Genomic DNA, 19,963 nt, shown 5'->3' on the forward strand with positions numbered 1-19,963 from the left:
CTATGTGTTATGACCCGGCAACCCCAGAGTGACAATAGCCGGAACCACTCCCGGAGATGACCATAGTATGAGGACTTCATGTATTCACCAAGTGTTAATGTGTTGGTCCGGTTCTTTATTAAAAGGAGAACCTTAATATCCCGTAGTTTCCATTAGGAACCCGCTGCCACGGGAGGGATGGACAATAGATGTCATGCAAGTTTTTTTCCCTAAGCACGTATGACTACATACGGAATACATGCCTACATTAGATTGACGAACTAGAGCTAGTTACATATCTCTCCGTGTTATAACTGTTGCATGATGAATAGCATCCGGCATAATCATCCATCACCGATCCAATGCCTACGATTCTTTTACTACTGGTCCTTGCTATGTTACTTTGCTGCTACTGCTGTCACTTCTGCTACTGTCACTCTGTTGCTACAGCTGTTACTTTGCTGCTACTGCTGTTACTTTCCTGCTACTGGTTACTGTTTCTACTGCTGCTATCACACTACTTTGCTGCAGATACTAAGTCTTTCAGGTGTGGTTGAATTGACAACTCAAGTGCTAGTACTTGAGAATATTCTTTGGCTTCCCCTTGAGTCGAATCAATAAATTTGGATTGAATACTCTACCCTCAAAAATTGTTGCGATCCCCTATACTTGTGGGTTATCAAGACCTTTTTCTGGCGCCGTTGCCGGGGAGGCACAGCTATATTCTCTGAGTCACTTGGGATTTACGTCTGCTGATCACTATGAGGAATCTGATAGATCCAAGAACTAAAGTCTTGCCCTCAACTACGAGGATAGGTAAGGAACTGCCATCTAGCTCTGCACTTGATTCACATGCTATGCTTGATACTGCTTTGCCACTAGGTGCATTCCTTGATGCACAAATTGCTAGAGTTGCTGCTAGATGTGATGATACTTCTGAAACTATTGATACTATTGAAGTAGAACCTGCTATTTTGCCTGCTAGAACTAGCTCTCCTAGACATGAATTGCCTGATATACCTGAGTGTTATGTTATGGAGGGAGAGATAGCTGAGGATTTTCTTGCGTGTAAGGATAGCTATGATGTTGAGAAATTACTACTCAAGTGGAAACAAAAATCTCTAAACGCTAGGATGAAATACGACCCGAAGTTTGCTACTTCGCCTATCTTTGTGACCGATAAGGATTATGAATTCTCTGTCGACCCTAAGTTAATCACTCTGGTCGAGTCTGATCCTTTTCACGGTTATGAGTCTGAAACGGTTGTAGCACATCTTACCAAACTGCACGATATAGCCACCCTATTCACTAGTGAGGAAAAGATCCGCCACTAATATATCCTCAAGTTGTTTCCTTTCTCGCTAAAGGATGATGCTAAGACTTGGTTCACTTCTCTTGCTCCTGGTTGTGTGCATAGCCCCCGGGATATGGTCTACTAATTCTCTGAAAAATATTTCCCTGCCCATAAGAAGCAAGCTGCCTTGCAGTAAATATACAACTTTGTGCAAGTTGAAGAAGAGAGTCTCCCACAAGCTTGGGGGAGGCTCATCCACCTACTAAATGCTTTGCCTGATCACCCTCTTGAGAAGAATGAAATACTTGATATCTTCTATAATGGACTTACCGATGCCTCTAGAGACCACCTAGATAGTTGTGCTGGTTGTGTTTTTAGGGAACGAACAGTAGAACAAGCTGAGATCCTACTGAATAATATCTTGTGCAATGAGAATGCTTGGACTATTCCTGAACCACATCCGAAGCTAACCCTAAGAAAAGAGGTATCCTATTCCTCAGTCCTGAAGATATGCAAGAAGCTAAGAACTTTATGAAAGAGAAAGGCATTAAATCTGAAGATGTCAAAAATCTACCACCTATCGAAGAGATCCATGGTCTTGATAACCCGATACAAGTAGTAGAAGTAAATTCTCTGCGTAGGTTTGATGAGAGTGATATTCCTTTTGATAAACCTGCTAGCTTATGCCTGGATGAATTTGATAACTTTGTTGCCAAACAACATAGTTTCAATGATTATGTTAGCAGACAATTGGAACAGAATGCTCGTATGCTTAGTCATTTAAGTGCTTGTGTGGACAGAAATGTCAATGATCTTAAGCTCCTAAGTAAACATGCCTCTATAGTTACTACTCAGATAGAACAAGTACTTAAGGCTCAAAATGACTTGCTCAATGAGTTGAATGACAATTCTAACAGAGTCGTTACTAGAGGCGGTAGAATGACTCAGGAACCTTTGTATCCTGAGGGTCATCCTAAGAGAATTGAATAAGATTCTCAAGGAGTTAGAACTGATGCACCTAGTCATCCTAGAAAGAAGAAGAAAGATGATAGGAACCTGCACGCTAGCAACCCAGATGCTGATACACCTGAGAGTCCAAACAATGTCTCTCTTTCTGATGCTGAAACACAATCTGGTGATGAACATGAGCCTAATTATAATATCAATAGTGATGTTCATGTTGATGCTCAACCTAGCAATGATAAGGATGTGGAGATTGAACATGTTGATCTTGATAACCCACAACCTAAGAATAGAAGATACGATAAGAATGACTTCACTGCTAGGAAGCATGGTAAAGAAAGGGAACCATGGGTTCAGAAACCCATGCCCTTTCCTCCTAAACCATCCAAGAAAAAGGATGATGAGGATTTTGAGCGCTTTGTTGAAATGATTAGACCTGTCTTTCTGCAAATGCGTTTGACAGATATGCTCAAAATGTCTTCGTATGCTAAGTACATGAAAGATTTTGTGACTAATAACAGGAGGATACCAGAGACTGAGATTTCCACCATGCTCGCTAACTATACCTTCAAGGGTGGAACTCCTAAGAAACTAGGTGATCTTGGAGTGCCCAATATACCTTGCTCCATTAAAGGCAACTACGTTAGAACTGCTTATGTGACCTTGGAGTCGGTGTTAGTGTTATGCCTCTCTCTCTTTATCATAGACTTGAACTGGATAAGTTGACACCCACTGAAATCTCTCTGCAAATGGCTGACAAATCAACTGCTTTCCCTATCGGCATTTGCGAGGATGTGCCTGTTGTGGTTGCTAACGTTACTATCTTGACGGACTTTGTTATCCTGGATATTCCCGAGGATGATGCCATGGTGGTCATCCTCGGAAGACCCTTTTTAAACACTGCATGGGCTATTATTGATTGCAACAAAGGCAATGTCACTTTCCATGTCAACGGTAATGAGCATACGGTGCACTTTCCGAAGAAACAATATCTAGTACATTGCATCAATGTTATCGAAAAAACTTCATCGATTCTTATTGGGAGTTTTGAATGCCATATCCCTCCTCTTAAGATGAAGTATGATTTGCTTGTTGGGGAGATACACATCCCCATTGAGGTGACCTAGTGGCTATTCGAAAATTCTCTGTTCTCTTTTGCGATTCGGAAAAGGTTTGTCAAGGAGACTTGATCAACCTCATTAACGGATTTCTTTCGATGACCATGAGATGGATGAATTGAGGAGTCACAAATCTCTGTTCCAAGCTTTCACCTTTGGTTGCTTAGAACAAAAATGATAGGTTTAGTTCAGTTTTCCCTGTTTTCTGTTTTAGCGTCCCGTAGAAAAGTACCCCGAAAATAAAAGTTCTCCAAATGCCGTGAAAATCAAGTATGATTTTTTCTGGATTTTTTGAAAAATACTGAGACGAAGAGCTAGTCTGGGGGTTGCACCAGTGGGCCACAATCCCTGGAGGCGCGGGCACCCCCTGGTCGTGCCTACTAGGCTTGTGGGGCCCACGTGCACCCCCTCCATTCATTCTAGCTCTCATCTACTTCTCCTACCTCCAAAAAAATCGTTTTGCAGATCAAACCCGTGTTCTTGCTCTTCTTGCTGGGATTTTCGATCTCCTTGCTCAAAGCACCATTCTCCAAACTGTTTTGGGGAAATTGCTCCTTGGTAAGTGACTCCTCCATTGATCCAATTAGTTTTTGCTCTAGTGCCTTATACTTCGCGTATTTTTGCTGCATTGGTGACCATGTTCTTGAGCTTTGCATGCTAATTTTAGCTGGACCCAAGTAGTTTGGATGCGTAATATGGCCTCTAGGCGCTTGTGGGAGTAGTTGCTACGAGTTTAGTTGAGCCTTGTTCACTTTTCCTTAGTGTCACTGAAAATTTCAGAAGAGGAAGATGTTCAGGAGAAACTATCATGGTGGTTCCTCAAGCAAGAGAGGTCCCCGTCTCGCGATTTGGGAGCCCGGTCCTTACCAACCAAGGAATGCACAGGTACAACCATGTGAATGGCCTTATAATGAATTCATGATTGAGGCAGGTTTCAAAGACGAGTTTGATACACTTGTTCACAACGTCGGACTCGAAGAATTCATCTCCGGTAAATGTGAACAGTATGTTCCTCTCGCTGCCTCTTTTGTTCGTAGATTCAAATTTTCAGTTGGTCGTGAGACATCTGTACTGTTTGATCACTATGAAAAATCGTATACAATGGATTTACAGGATTTCAATAGAATTTGCAAGATACCTATTTGGGGTAGTCTCAATGATCCTCCTAAATCTTCGATTAGAGATTTTTTTCTCTGGTATAACTGTTGGAGAAACTAGAGATATTACGCAGGCTACCATGGGGAGCATTCATTTTCCTGCCTTGCATTACATTGCCCACCTCATAAGCAGATGCATTAATGGCAAGATTGAGCATTGTCACCTCTGCGCACCCGACCTTAGTATTCTTAAGAGCGCAGCTACGGGTGATAGAAGTTTCAACATGGGAGCTATAATAGCAAGGAGGCTGAATAATAATGCTAATGAAGGGGATTTCTTCGGTGGGATCTATGCCACTCGCATAGAAAATTTTCTTGGAGTACCCATCCGCGAAGGAGATCCCCCGCTCCATACAGCTTTCTTTGACCGCGTCGCTTTGACACGCTACCAGTTCCTTGAGAGGGATGATGAATCCCTCCTATACCGTTTAATATTTAACCGGCAGCGTGTTTTCCATATTACCCTTCCTATTCCTGCCTTCTTTGACTTTCAAGTAAAATGGAGATATTATATAACCAGAGGAGAGGCAGAGGAGTATGAGAGGGAGGCAAAGGTTGCTCGTCTCCATGAGGCAGCTATTCAGGCAGTGGCTGCAGCGCTCCCGTTTAACCCCCATTATGATTTTGGGTATCGCCCGGACCATCCTTGGGAGTAGACCAACTAAGGCCAAAATCCTAAGCTTGGGGGAGTACGTGTTTCTCACCGAATTTATATTCTTGCTTATGCTTTCACTTTGTTTGTCGGTGTTCACACTTTGCCACTGTATCATCCATGCTAGTTTATTTTCTTTTTCTCGTTTTCTTTTCGTGTGTCTGTCTAGTTTGAGAAAACCCAAAAAGATTTTCTTGTTCTTCTTTTTCTTGTTGGGATTTTTCCCGTGTAAATAGTTTTCTTTATCTTTGGGTCAAGGTACAAGACCATGGTTACACTATTTAATGGCTCTCGCATGCATATGTGTTTATCTGTTAAAGAACCATATTGCTTTGTCTTCTCCTTTGTGTTTGCTTGCAGATTCCAGCTTAGTCCAATGCACGAGCATGCTTATTATTGTTCACATTGTTCAGTCGTGCAAGTGAAAGGCAATAATGACGATATATGATGAAGTGATTGAGCGTGGAAAAGCTGGTATGAACTCGATCTATTTTTTTTTTGTAAATATGACTAGCTCATCATTCCTGATTCAACTTTGTTGCGAGAGAAACATGTTTGCAATGACAACTTACAGATCATAGTTTTTGATGCCATGCTTAATTAGCTAGGAGCTTATAATGGTTTGTCTTGGATGCCAGCATGAATGTTGAGATGACTATGATGTAGTATGATAGGATGGTATCCTCCTTTGAATGATTCAAGTGGCTTGACTTGGCGCATGTTTACGCATGTAGTCGAAACAAAATCAACATAGCCTCTATAATGTTCATGTTCATGGTGATTTATGTCCTACTCATGCTTGCACTAAATGTTGGTTAATCTCAATGCATCTTAATGACTCTTGTCGCTCTCTAGTTGGTCGCTTCCCAGTCTTTTCCTAGCCTTCACTTGTACTAAGCGGGAATACTGCTTGTGCATCCACTTCCATCAACCCAAAGTTGTTCCATATGAGTCCACCATATCTACCTATATGCGGTATCTACCTGCCGTTCCAAGTAAATTTGCATGTGCCACTCTCTAAACCTTCAAGAAATAATTTGTTTTGCATGCCAGAACCGCTCATGTGGTGACAGGGGGCTATCAGTATCTTCCATGCTAGGCGTGTTATCCTCGATATGTGTTTATTCACTATCATTCACGAGAAAGGGGCCGGTAATCGGAATGCCCAGTTCCATGCTCAAATCAAAACGATAATTGCAAACAAAACTCCCCATGGATTGATGTTGGCTAGTCGTGGAGTGTGATTGATTGGTGGCGGGGGAGTCAAAACTTTACTTTTCTGTTTGGAAACCGCCTATAGCATGTGTAGTGTGGAAGATGGTGAGAACTCTTGGTCATTGCATTGACAATGAAAGCATGCCACCCAAAATTATTATCTATGTTTTCAAAGCTTGAGCTCTGGCACCTCTGCAAATCAATGCTTCCCTCTGCGAAGGGCCTGTCTATTTATGTTCCTATTGAGTCATCCTCCTCTTATAAAACACCAATTAGAGAGCACCTCTGTCATTTTTATGCTTTGCTTTTGACTGTGTTGAGTATGACTGTGACTGGATCTTCATTGCCTTGAATTACAATGTTTAGTCAGCCCTTGGTCTTTGAAGGTGCTCTGCATTTATGTTTTGCGGTCTCAGAAAGAGCAAGCGAGATTCCATCTGTTCGTACTGCTTCATGATTGTCTTGATTGAAGTGTTGACGTTTGAGACTTACTATTATTTGCTCACTAGTTGATTATGCTATTGATATGAGTTTACCGTGAGATCTAGATGTCATTTGCTTATGTGGTTAGCTTGTGATCTTGCTGAAATTCTGGTTATGACTTAGACATAGTTGCAACAACAAGATCAAACAGAGTTCGTAAAAGTTTTTCTTTTGTCTCTTTCAGTTTGTCAACTTCATTGCTTGAGGACAAGCAAGGTTTTAAGCTTGGGGGAGTTGATACGTCTCCATCGTATCTACTTTTCCGAACACTTTTGCCCTTGTTTTGGACTCTAATTTGCATGATTTGAATGGAACTAACCTGGACTAACGTTGTTTTCAGCAGAATTGCCATGGTATTGTTTTTGCGCAGAAATAAAAGTTCTCGGAATGACCTGAAAATTTACGGAGAATTTTTGTGGAATTTATGAAAAATACTGGCGCAAGAATCACCGGAGGAAGTGGGGCTGTGAGCCCACAAGCCCACCAGTCGCGGGCCCCCCTGGCCGCGCCTGGTAGGCTTGTGGGGCCCACAACGCTCCACCGCCTCCAAATCCAGCTCTATTTAGTCTATTTCATCCGGAAAAAATAAAGGAGAAGAGTTCATCGCGTTTTACGATACGGAGGCGCCGCCACCTCCTATTCTTCATCTGGAGGGCAGATCTGGAGTCCGTTCTGGGCTCCGGAGAGGGGAGATCGTCGCCATCGTCATCACCAACCTTCCTTCATCGCCAATTCCATGATGCTCTTCACCGTTTGTGAGTAATCTCATCGTAGGCTTGCTGGACGGTGATGGGTTGGATGAGACCTATCATGTAATCGAGTTAGTTTTGATGGGGATTGATCCCTAGTATCCACTATGTTCTGAGATTGATGTTGCTACTACTTTGCCATGCTTAATGCTTGTCACTAGGGCCCGACTGCCATGATTTCAGATCTGAACCTATTATGTTGTCGCCAATATATGTGTGTTCTTGATCCTATCTTGCAAGTTGTAGTCACCTACTATGTGTTATGACCCGGCAACCCCGGAGTGACAATAACCGAAACCACTCCCGGAGATGACCATAGTATGAGGAGTTCATGTATTCACCAAGTGTTAATGCGTTGGTCTGGTTCTTTATTAAAAGGAGAACCTTAATATCCTATAGTTTCCATTAGGACCTCACTGCCACGGGAGGGATGGATAATAGATGTCATGCAAGTTCTTTTCCCTAAGCCCGTATGACTACATACGGAATACAGGCCTACATTAGATTGACGAACTGGAGCTAGTTACATATCTCTCTGTGTTATAACGGTTGCATGATGAATAGCATCCGGCATAATCATCCATCACCGATCCAATGCCTACGAGTATTTTACTACTGGTCCTTGTTATGTTACTTTGCTACTACTGTTGTCACTGCTGCTACCGTTACTCTGTTTCTACTGGTGTTACTTTGCTGCTACTATTGTTACTTTGCTGCTACTGGTTACTGTTGCTACTGCTGCTATCACACTACTTTGCTACTGATACTTTGCTGCAAATACTAAGTCTTTCAGGTGTGGTTGAATTGACAACTCAACTGCTAATACTTGAGAATATTCTTTGGCTTCCCCTTGATTTGAATTAATAAATTTGGGTTGAATACTCTACCCTCAAAAACTGTTGCGATCCCCTATACTTGTGGGTTATCAGCCATGTCCTCAGATATGGACTACTTGGAAACATTACGTGGTACATAGACAATTTAAATGGATACTCTAAAACATGCAAGATAAGTGTGAGTGATATGGATGGCCTTCTCGTAGGGAGACGGAAGTGGGTCCATAGTGGTGTATTGATTGGTGAATATGTGGACTCGTGTGTGCTATCCCACCTCAAATAAAGAACTTGTAGTCATAGTACAGGTTAGCCAAGAGTTCTGATGTAAGTCTTGCTGAGTACCTTTGTACTCACGGTTGCTTTATTTATATTTTTGCATAGAAGACCTTAGTATCATTAAAGGTTCCTATGCGATGTGTTCGATGTTGACCGGAATAGCTTGGGAATCCCAGACAGAGGTCTAGTTCCTTTGGTAGGGTCGTGGTAGCTTTTCAGGCTCCTCCAGCCATTTTTAATAGATGTGTGTACCCAGACATGTTTTGCTTCCGCTTGATGTTTGTATGACTTGAGTGTCGGGTCACGAGACCCCTGTTTGTAATACCATACTATGTTGACTCTTATGAGTCTTTAATAAAAGCTTGAGTCATAGAGTTATGTTGTGATGCCATGTTGTATCTACACATATCGTGCATATTGTGTGTATGTTATGAAATGCATTATATGTGTGGGATTCGACACCTAGTTGTGTGACTTTAGTAGTATTCTTTACGGGGAAATGCCTCTTTGTGCTTCCACCGAGCTTTGGTAGCTTGCTACTGCTCCGGACACATTGATTGACCGGCATGTATCCTTCTTTGTTGTTGTGTCTGTCCCTTCGGGGAAATGTCATGTGGTGTAATGGAGTCCTTGTAGCTTGCTACGACTCGTCTACACACGCTGATGACCGGCACCTTCTTTGTTGGGTTATGTATGTCTGTCCAGGTACGGATGTACCACTTGGGTTTATAACTAGTCATGTCGACCTGGGTTCTTTGTCGTTTGAATGCTAGCGACACATTCATATACGTGAGCCAAAAGACGCAAACGGTCCTGACCAAGGTAAGGTGGCAGCCATGGAGTTTACCGTGCGTGAGGCCGCAAAGTGATGTGATGTGTTACAAGCTGGGTTCTTATGACTTAGGATCGGGGTCCTGACATTTATGCCTTTGAGCTGGGCATAATGCAAGAAGGTCAAGTGTTATCAACTCCAAAAGAATAGCTTGCTCGTGTAACGGTCTCATAAGGTAACTTAATCTTCTTTCTAGGGAAGTGTTCCGTTCCCTTTTTAAGAGGAAATTGGAATTTAACAATTCCCTCTTTCATGTCAATGATAGCACCAACGGCGCGGAGAAAAGTACGTACCAAAATAATTGGACATGACGGATCACATTCAATGTCCATAATAAGAAAATCAACGGGCACATAATTATCATTGAAAATAATTAGCACATCATCAATTCTCCCTAAAGGTTTCTTTATGGAAGAATCAACAAGACAAACACCAAAAGAACATGGATCATAAGGTTTCCAATCAAGCATATCATACATTATTTTGGGCATAACGGAGGCACTAGCTCCAACATCACAGAAAGCAAAGCAAGAGATACTATTCAATTTTATTTTGACCATACGATCCCAACCACCTTCTAGTTTCCTAGGGATAGAAGTCTCTAGCTTGAGCTTCTCCTCCCTACCTTTGATAGGAGCATTGGTAATATGCTTGGTGAAGGCAATATTGAGTGTACTAGAGTGGGGGTCTTTAGCCATTCTTTGCAAAAAGGTGATGACTTCAGAGAGACTACAATTGTCAAAATCAAGGTTACTACCATTAATTAAAGTGGTAGTAATGTCATCTAGGCTCATTCTTTTGGTAGTCTCTAAATTCATAGGACCTTCTTGTCCTATAGTTGAGGTATTAGCATCACCATTAATAGGTCCATTGGGACTAGGAGTGCGATGGGTGCTAAATTTTTTGAGATCCTCAACAACTTGTATAGTAACAATGGTAGTGTGTGTCAGAAGGCTCTTAATTCTCTCTTCCTCTTCCTGAGGTACAACCACTTCGGGTTTGGCTACCATTTGATTTATCAAAGTGGCCTGTGTATGAGACATATTGGAAACTTGGGTCCCCATGGTGGTGAGTCTAGTTTGGAGGTTGGAAATATCACTATTCAGGCACTCAAGTTGTCTTCCAATGTTTTGCAAAATAGAAGTATTCTCATCTAATTGTCTAGATAAGACTTTGTTTTGTTCATACTGGGTGTGCATATAATTCCTTGTAGCCTTCTCTGTCTCTAAAAGTTTCTCATAACTAGGCATTCTTCTATCAATAGGAGTGTTACTATAGGTGTCGCTATTCCCATAGTTGTTGGATGGGAACAGTATGGGATTACTACCAAAATTACTCCTATAGGCATTGTCATTGAAGTTGTTCCTAGAAATAAAATTAACATCCACTTGCTCTCTTTCTTGAGCAACCAAAGAATTTAAAGGAACATCATGAGGATCAATAAGAGCTTGCTTAGTAAGTAGAGTCATGATCATGTCAACCTTATCATTAAGGGAGGAAATCTCCTCAACAGAGTTTACCTTCCTACCTGTTGGAGCTCTCTCGGTGTGCCATTGAGAATAATTTGTCATCATCTCAACCAATAGCTTGGTGGCAGCACCAAGTGTAGTTGACATAAAGGTTCCTCCCGCGGCCGAGTCTAACAGATTCCGCGAGGTAAAGTTCAACCCTGCATAGAAAGTTTGGATAACCATCCAAGTAGTCAATCCATGAGTAGGGCAATTCTTAACAAGTGATTTCATACGTTCCCAAGCTTAAGCAACATGTTCATTATCCAGTTGCCTAAAATTCATAATGTTACTCCTCAACTGGATAATCTTAGCAGGCGGGTAATACTTCCCAATAAAAGCATCTTTGCAACTATCCCAAGAATCTATGCTATTCCTAGGCAAAGATTGAAGCCACACTTTAGCTCCTCCTCTCAAGGAGAAAGGAAAAAAGCTTAAGTTTAACAATATCACCATCTACTTCTTTATATTTTTGCATATCACACATCTCAACAAAATTGTTCAAGTGCAAGGCACCATCATCTCCAGCACCGGAGAATTGACCTTTCATAATTAGGTTCAGCAAAGCAGGTTTAATCTCATAGGACGTGGCTCCAGTGGCGGGAGCAGCAATAGGAGTGCACATAAAGTCATTGTTATTGTGACTAGTGAAGTCACACAACTTGGTCTTCTCAGTGGAACCCACAGCAGGAGCAACAAGTAAGAGCAAAGCAACTAATTTTTTGTGGTTTTTGGTAAAAAAACTCTAAAGCAAAAAATAAAATGCAAACTAACAAGACTAAAAAGCAAAGGTAAAAGATAGTGTGCAACTCCCCTATCTTGAAGAGTGGAGTCCCCGGCAACGGCGCCAAAAATTCGCTTGATGACGAGTTGATGCATATACTTCTCGCCCCTTGTTAGTTACCCCAAGTGGAAGGTAGAGATGTAGTCAGCAGCAAATTTCCCTTACACGGAGATTGTAAGGTTTATCGAATCAGGAGGACTCCTAGGCTCAACAAGTAGGTGTCTTCCACCCTGGCGCTAGAAGAAGACGTGGACCTGCACACACAACAAATAACTTTGCTCCCAACGAGTACAGAGAGGTTTTCAATCTCTCCTGCCTTGTAGTTTTCAAAGGATCAAAACACAAGCGGGAAGGTAATAGTGATTACAACGGAAAAGTAAATAAAGCGGTAAATAGTGGAGGTGTAAACAATAATGGTGATATGGACCGGAATCACATGTCATTCACTAGTGATGTCTCTCTCCCAAAAGACGATAAACAACTATGCGAGGGTAAACAAATCACAGTTGGGCAATTGACCGAATTATGATCGCACCACAATGCTAATTGTGCTCCTTCATAGTTAGAGGTTCAATAGTAATGGGCAGTATGCCAAAACAAGTAGACTGTTTATTCATCAGCATCTACTTACTAATCATCCACCTTGAGATATCTATCCAGAACATCTCTCCGGTATTAAGTTGCGAGTCCCACCCAAAGTGTAAACTCAAAGCAATGGAAAACTGCATTAATGAACTATGTGTAAGGTAAACAATCCTTGCAACCTTGGTCACAAGCACCATTGTTTTCTCCTTCGTGGCAACAAGCACATCCCCTAGTCTCATGTTTCTGTCACTCAAGCTAGACATCGAGGGGCCCGAACCCACAATCATGCATAACGCTCCCTCTTGGAGTCACGATCTACTACTTGGCCAAAGCAATATAAAGCGGATAACATGCATGAATCACTAAAGAACAAAATATAAAAGGATAATCAAATATATAACTCATAACAATCTGAACATAATATCATAATCCATCGGATCCCAAAAACCGCACATAGCAATAGCAAGAGAATTACATAGATGCCTTTATCATGTATGGCAGCTCACAAGGACTAACCATTAAAGCACAAGATTGGAGAGAAGACATCACATAGCTACTGGTCATGGACTCATGGTCCAAGGGAAACAACTCACGGAACATCCGGGAGGCGTCCATGGTCGTGGAGAAGCTCCCGGAGCTCAATCCTCCCTCCGGCAGGGTGCCGGGAAGAGGTCTCCTGACGCTTCCGATCTCGGAAGCGCTGTGGTGGCGCAACGATGGAGAAATTTGCGATTCCAGAAAGTCTACAAGGGTTTCCTCATGTATCTCTAAATATAAGCCAAAGGAGGGCACCGAAGGAGGTGGGACCCACCCAGGCGACCTCCTGGCGCGGCCAAGGGCCTGGTCGTGCCAGGAGGCCGCCTGGGAGGCCCATGGCCCTCCTTCGGTGATCCCGAAGCTTGTCTTTCGCTAATTTTTATATATTTTTTCTGGATTTTTCGGGCTTCGGAAAATTGGGTAAAAGCCCCTGCAAAGAAGACATCAGCAGACATGAACTGGAATTGGGTGCACTGAGTTAGTAGGTTAGTCCAAATATGTGTAAAATGATATAAAAGTGTAGCAAAACATGTAACAATGTCACCCAAAAGATCATGGAACAAGCAGAAATTATAGATACATTTGGGACATATCAGCGTTCCTAGAGAAAACCAAGCTGAAAGACGATTGGAGCAACTATACGGAGTGGGCTCATAATTTAAAGCTCATCCTCATGGTTCCAAGAAGGCATATGTCCTTGATGCGCTGCTAGGTGACCCTCCCGTTCCCGCGGCTACCCAAGACGTTAGGAACGCCTGGCAGTCCCGGAGTGATGACTACTCTATGGTTCAGTGCGACATGCTTTACAGTTTAGAACCGGGGCTCCAAAGGCGTTTTGAGCAACATGGAGCATATGTGATGTTCGAGGAGCTGAAACTAGTTTTTCAAGCTCATGCCCGTGTCGAAAGATATGAGGTCTCTGCTACTGCAACAAAAGACCTTCCAATGGCGCCAGAAACGTGCTATGGCACCAGGAATCCTTCTGCTACGGCTAGGCCTTAAGGGACTTCCTAGGCAAATATGCAAAGGATTTCCCCCGTGGCTTTGGAGCCCTGCGTTGGTGTTCCCTCGAAGCGGAAAGGGTGATGTAGCGCAGCGGTGGTAAGTATTTCCCTTAGTTTGTGAACCAAGGTATCGATCCAGTGAAGGAGTATCACAAGTGCCTACACAAACACAAAAAACTTGCTCCCAATGCTATGAAGGGGTTGTCAATCCCTTATAGATTGTTCGCCAAGTGAGAACTGAAAGCAACAAAGTAACAAAGCAAAGTAAAAGCGAAAGTGGAAACGATAGGTATGAATAGACCCGGGGGCCGTAGTGTTTACTAGTGGCTTCTCTCATGAAAGCAAGTAGACGGTCGGTGAAAAAATTACTGTCGAGCAATTCATAGAACCGCGCAAAGTCGTGACGTCATCTATGGCAATGATTATATCTATAGGCATCACGTCCAAAACAAGTAGACCGATACTTTCTGCATCTACTACTATTACTCCACACGTCGACCGCTATCCAGCATGCATCTAGTGTATTAAGTCCAAAAGAACAGAGTAACGCCTTAAGCAAGATGACATGATGTATATGGACAATCTCATATCTACAACAAAGCTCACCTTGTTACCCTTGATGGCAACTACATGATGTGTACCTTGCTGCCCCTACTGTCACTGGGAAAGGTCACCACACGGTAAGAACCCAAAACCAAGCACTTCTCCCATTGCAAGAATCATAGATCTAGTTGGCCAAACAACACCCAAGACTCGGAGAGACTTACAAGGATATCAAATCATGCATAAAAGAAATTAGCAAAGACTTAAATATATATCATATATAATCTGATCACAAATCCTAAATTCATCGGATCTTGACAAACACATCGCCAAAGAGGATTACATCGGATAGATCTCCATGAAGATCATGGAGAACTTTGTATTGAAGATCCAAGAGAGAGAAGAAGCCATCTAGCTACCAACTACGGACCCGTAGGTCTGAAGTGAACTACTCACGAGTCATTGGAGGGGAGATGATGTTGATGTACAAGCCCTCCAACTCCAAAGTCCCCTCCGGCAGGGCAACGGGAAGGGTCTCGAGATGAGATCTCGCGGAAACAGAAGCTTGCGGTGTCGAAAAAGTATTTTCGTGGATCCCTTGATTTTTTTCTGTATTTTAGGGAATATATAGGCGAAGGAGCTAGGTCAGGGGGGCGCCAGGGAGGCCACAAGCCTACTGGCCAACGCCCCCCTGGTGACGGATAGGGGGCTTGTGGGCCCCCTGTAGCCCTCCTGGCTTGGCCCTCAAGCCCCCTGATCTTCTTCCGTTTGGGAAATATTTATTTCGGGGATTTTATTACGTTTGGACTCCGTTCCAAAATCAGATCTTAAAAGAGCCAAAAACACAGAAAAAACAGGAACTGGCAGTTGGCACTGAATTAATAAGTTAGTCCCAAAACAGATATAAAAGGTACATAAAACATCCAAAGATGGCAAGATAACAGCGTGAAACCATCAAAAATTATAGATACGTTTGAGACGTATCAAGCATCCCCAAGCTTAACTCCTGCTTGTCATCGAGTAGGGAAGTGATAAAGAATGAATTTTTGATGCTTTCATTCTACCTAGCATAGATGTCCTTTGTAACTCCTCTTATGTGAAGTGAATGTTCAGATCCATTAGATTCAAAACAATAGTTTGCTATTGACGTGGTGATACGTCTCAAACGTATCTATAATTTTTGATGGTTTCACGCTGTTATCTTGTCTTCTTTGGATGCTTTATGTACCTTTTATATCTTTTTTGGGACTAACTAATTAATTCAGTGCCAAGTGCCAGTTCCTCTTTTTTCTCTGTTTTTGACTCTTTTCAGATCTGATTTTGGAACGGTGTCCAAATGGAATAAAACCACAAAATGATTTTTTCCCGAACGGAAGAAGATCAAGGGGCCTCTGGGCCAAGCCAGGTGGGCTCCACGGAGCCCACAAGCTCCCACTCCGCCACCAGGGGGAGGCTGCGGTGTCAGGGCTTGTGGCCTCCCTGGCCGCCCCTCACCTAGATCCTTGGCCTATATATTCCCAAATATTCAGCAAAAAATCAGGAGTGCCTCGAAAATACTTTTCCGCCGCCGCAAGCTTCCGTTTCCGCGAGATCTCATCTGGAGACCCTTCCCGGCGCCCTGCCGGAGGGGACTTTGGAGTTGGAAGGCTTCTTCATCATCATCATCGCCCCTCCAATGACTCGTGAGTAGTTCACTTCAGACCTACGGGTCCGTAGTTAGTAGCTAGATGGCTTCTTCTCTCTCTTGGATCTTCAATACAAAGTTCTCCATGATCTTCATGGAGATCTATCCGATGTAATCTTCTTTGCGGTGTGTTTGTCGAGATCCGATGAATTGTGGATTTGTGATCAGATTATCTATGATATATATTTGAGTCTTTGTTGATTTCTTATATGCATTATTTGATATCCTTGTAAGTCTCTCCGAGTCTTGGGTTTTGTTTGGCCAACTAGATCTATGATTCTTGCAATGGGAGAAGTGCTTGGTTTTGGGTTCTAACATGTGGTGACCTTTCCCAGTGACAGTAGGGGCAGCAAGGCACACATCAAGTAGTTGCCATCAAGGGTAAAAAGATGGGGTTTTTATCATTGGTTTGAGATTATCCCTCTACATCATGTCATCTTCCTTAAGGCGGTACTCTGTTCTTATAGACTTAATACACTAGATGCATGTTGGATAGCGGTCGACGTGTGGAGTAATAGTAGTAGATGCAGAAAGTATCGGTGTACTTGTTTTGGACGTGATGCCTATAGATATAATCATTGCATAGATATCGTCACAACTTTGCGCGGTTCTATCAATTGCTCGACAGTAGTTTGTTCACCCACCGTCTACTTGATTTCATGAGAGAAGCCACTAGTAAACACTACGGCACCCGAGTCTATTCACATCCATCATTTACACCTGTGCTTTTACTTTTCTTTGTTACTTTGTTGCTTTCAGTTCTCACTTGGCAAACAATTTATAAGGGATTGACAACCCCTTCGTAGCGTTGGGAGCAAGCTTTTGTGTTTGTGCAGGATCTTGAGATACTCCTCCACTGGATTGATACCTTGGTTCTCAAACTGAGGGAAATACTTACCATCACTACGCTACATCACCCTTTCCGCTTCGAGGGAACACCAACGCAAGGCTCCAAGGCCACGGGGGAAATCCTTTGCATACTTTCCTAGGAAGTCCCTTAAGGCGTAGCTGCAGCAGAAGGATCAAGCCAAGTATTCTCCCGTCGACGTGCCTATTTCTGGCGCCATTGGAAGGGCTTTTGTTGCAGTAGCAGAAGTATTTCTGGCGCCGTTGCCGGGGAGGAGAAATCAAGATATATCCAAGTAGGTCTCACAAACTCTTCTCTTGCATTTACTTTTGTTGCCAGTTGCCTCTCGTTTTCGTCTCCCCCACTTCACATTTGCCGTTTTCATTTCCCTTTCTCCTTTGCCTTTTTCGTTTGCCTTTTCCGTTTGCCTTTTTCTCTCGCTTACTTTCTGTTCGCTTGTGTGCCATGTGCCTTCAATATGCTTGCATCTTGGCTTGCTGAAAATCTATTGATATGGATCCTCATCCACTAGCTAGTCTCTTTGAGAGACCCACTCTTGTGGAACGAATTGCTAGTGAGTTGAGGACACTTGACTATCTCTATGGAGTTTTGCCTGAGAGGCGTGAATCTGAAAAGTGTGAGGAAGAAATTTATGAAGTGATTCACGAGGGCTCCCTGGATGAAAAGCTTGATTGCAATGGTTTCACTATAAATTCTATTAGTGACAATCATGCAAAAATTATTCAAAACCCTAAGCTTGGGGATGCTAGTCTTGCTATGACCACTACTTGTTGCAAAGATCATGATTGGGGTGATGATTTTTCTTTTGATCTTGAAAATTTGTTCAAGCCTCAAGATGAATATGATATTTGCAATATTATTCAAAGTGGGATTGGAGAAGTCATGACTTTATTTGATGATAATCCCACTATTTTTGAAGAGCATCAACTTTGCATGCATGTGGATCATGAAAATAATATCCTATGGGATAGCTATATCGTTGAATTTGAATATGATCCCACATGTAATTGCTATGAGAGAGGAAAATATTTTGGTAGAAACTTTCATGTTACCAAATTACCTCTCATTATGTTGAGGTTGATATTGTCTCTTTCTTCTTCCTTGCATATGACAGCTATTGGTTGTCTTGACAATTTGTTTTCCTATAAAATGCCTATGCATAGGAAGTATGTTAGACTTAGATGTGATTTTCACATGCTTTAGGATGCTCTCGTTGTGCTTCAATTCTTGTCTTTTGTGTGAGCATCATTGAATGCCTAGCTAAGGGCGTTAAACAAAAGCGATTGTTGGGAGGCAACCCAACGAATCTATCCTTTTTCTTTCTGTTTTGTGTTTTCCACACTTTCATAATTCTGTTATGATTGTGTTTTTTGTGTTTGTTTTTGCGTTTGTGCCAAGCAAAACCGTTATGATTAGTCTTGGGGATGATCGTTTGGTCATGCTGGAAAAGACAGAAACTTTCCGCTCACGAAACGAATTTTTGTTTTTTCTGTAAGAGCTTTGGAGTTGATTATTTTTTCTGCTGATTGCTAACCAAATTCTTCAGACTGTCGTAATTTTTACGAATTTTTGAAGTACCAGAGGTATACGAAATATACAGATTGCTACAGACTGGTCTGCTGTTAAAAGATTTTGTTTTTGTTGTGTTGGTTGCTTATTTTGATGAAACTATGGATAGTATCGGGGGGTATTAGCCATGGAAGATTGAAAATACAGTAACCCTACATCAGCACAACTAGAATTTAAATTTGCTACAGTACCTAAGGAAGTAGTGGTTTGCTTTCTCATACTAATGTTATCACGAGTTTCTGTTTAAGTTTTGTGTTGTGAAGTTTTCAAGTTTTGGGTGAAGTTCTTATGGACAAAGAGATAAAGAGTGGCAAGAGCTCAAGCTTGGGGATTCCCAAGGCACCCCAAGAGATTCAAGGATTCCGTAAACGCCTAAGCTTGGGGATGCCCCGGGAAGGCATCCCCTCTCTCGTCTTCAATCCATCGGTAACGTTACTTGGGGCTATATTTTTATTCATCACATGTTATGTGTTTCTGTTTGAGCGTCTTGTATCGTAGGAGTCTTTTATTTTTGTTCTGTCACAATCATCCTTGCTGCACGCCTAGAGAGATAGACATCCACACTCCGTGATTTTGTCAAGCTTCACTTATATCTTTTGGTAGACAATTCAGCTCACATGTGCTTCACTTATATCTTTTGAGCTAGATACTTTTGCTCTATGAGCTTCACTTATATCTTTTAGAGCACAGCGGTGCGTGGCTTGGTAGTTTATCTATGCTTTCAAAGTAGTCTCAAAAGGGGTAGTTATCCAAAGGGATACAGAAACTTCCACCTTCGTGTGCATTGAATAGTTAGAGAAGTTTGATTCATCTCAATTAGTTTTGAGTTGTGGTTATGGTGATATTGAAGTCATGCTAGTAAGGTGTTGTGGATCTAGAAATACTTGTGTTGAACTTAGTGATTCCCGTAGCATGCACGTATGGTGAACCGCTATGTGATGAAATCTGAGCATGATTAGTATATTGATTGTCATCCTTTGCGTGGCGGTCGGGATCGCGCGATGGTTTATACCTACCAACCCTTCCCCTAGGAGTATGCGTTGAATGCTTTGTTTCAATTACTAATAAAACTTTTGCAACAAGTATATGAGTTCTTCATGACTAATGTTGAGTCCATGGTTTAGATGCACTTTCACCTTCCACCATCACCATCTTCTTAGTGCCGTGCAACTTTCGCCGGTGCACAAAACCCACCATTAGCCTCCATCAAAACAGCCACCATACCTACCTCCTATGGCTTTTTCAAAGTCATTACGAGATATATTGCCATGCAACTACCACCATGACATATGCCACCACGTCTACATTGCTATTGCATGATCGTAAG

Source organism: Hordeum vulgare, chromosome 1H (genome assembly GCF_904849725.1).
Source record: "Hordeum vulgare subsp. vulgare chromosome 1H, MorexV3_pseudomolecules_assembly, whole genome shotgun sequence".
NCBI lineage: Eukaryota > Viridiplantae > Streptophyta > Magnoliopsida > Poales > Poaceae > Hordeum > Hordeum vulgare.